Here is a 1,051-nt window from a genome sequence, read left to right on the forward strand (position 1 = left end):
ACTTCATGAAATGCGTTTCTCAACTACATAACTCGAGTTTTACTCTGTTGAAACTTTGTTCAACCTAACACTAATGACACAGTAATGATTAAATAATTTTACTTAATTACTACTAATATATTTTCATTATGAGTTTTTCAAAAGCTAGATTACGAATACGTGAAAACTCTGTTATTGTTAAGTTTTTCTAGTAAAATGTTATCATATGGAATGCAAAATATACTTACAAATTAATCACATCATATGATGTCGAATAATATTTCCACTTGATCAATCTGCAACAAAATATAAAACACTTTAGAGATTACATTAAAAACAACAAAATTTGTACTTTCTAGATGTCGTCAGGCCTGTTGAGCTTGTAATGACCGTCACGGTGGCATAAGGTTACAGTTTTATCATCATTATTAATATAAAGGTCGGTTCCCACTGGCGAAAAAACCTTCTTTTGAGATTGGAATGGAGGTTTGTTTCTTTTATATTGCAGCAATGAAAACTAATAAAAAGGTAGAGTAAATGTACAAAGAGGAAAATATACTTGAAATGATTGTATTTGCTATGAGGTATATGTGGCAAATTACCTTGTATGAATGATGGAGGGCTGGTTTAATTAATCTGCAAACAAACAAAAAACATTATAGTTTTTATCATATATGTTTTAACCATTAGTATAACAGAATACAATCAGAAAAATATAATATGGTATCCTCAATTCAATCAGAACAGGTCTGTGGTAAACTCATCATTAGATTTTAATTGAAGTTAAAAAAACGGAAAGAATTTTAAATAATTTATGACAATTAAATTAAAAATGAATGCTTACTTTTAACAATCGGCAACAGGATTGAAATCTGTAACAGAGGAGTAACTTAGAAAACTTGTATTACACATATTTTAACCATAGGATATTGTTTGTTTAGAAATTAACTCACCAATTAGACTTTAGCTGCGTCAATTGTGTTAATAAAAACTACAATATTTTTTACAATAAAAAAATTATAATTTAAAAATTAATTACAGTATAATAAAAGATGTCCAGGCTCCCGACTCG

General features: G+C 28.0%; 1 long non-coding RNA gene across 1 annotated transcript; it reads right to left on the bottom strand.

Moving 5' to 3' along the window:
- Positions 1-6: 6 nt before the first annotated feature.
- On the bottom strand, positions 7-1,045 carry LOC106109027. Its single transcript, XR_001225987.1, has 3 exons — positions 824-1,045; positions 582-615; positions 7-275 (listed from the first exon to the last, which is right to left on the bottom strand). It is a non-coding gene; the product is annotated as an uncharacterized LOC106109027 (long non-coding RNA).
- Between the last annotated feature and the right edge of the window lie 6 nt (positions 1,046-1,051).

Source organism: Papilio polytes, unplaced genomic scaffold (assembly GCF_000836215.1).
Source record: "Papilio polytes unplaced genomic scaffold, Ppol_1.0 DF821328.1, whole genome shotgun sequence".
NCBI lineage: Eukaryota > Metazoa > Arthropoda > Insecta > Lepidoptera > Papilionidae > Papilio > Papilio polytes.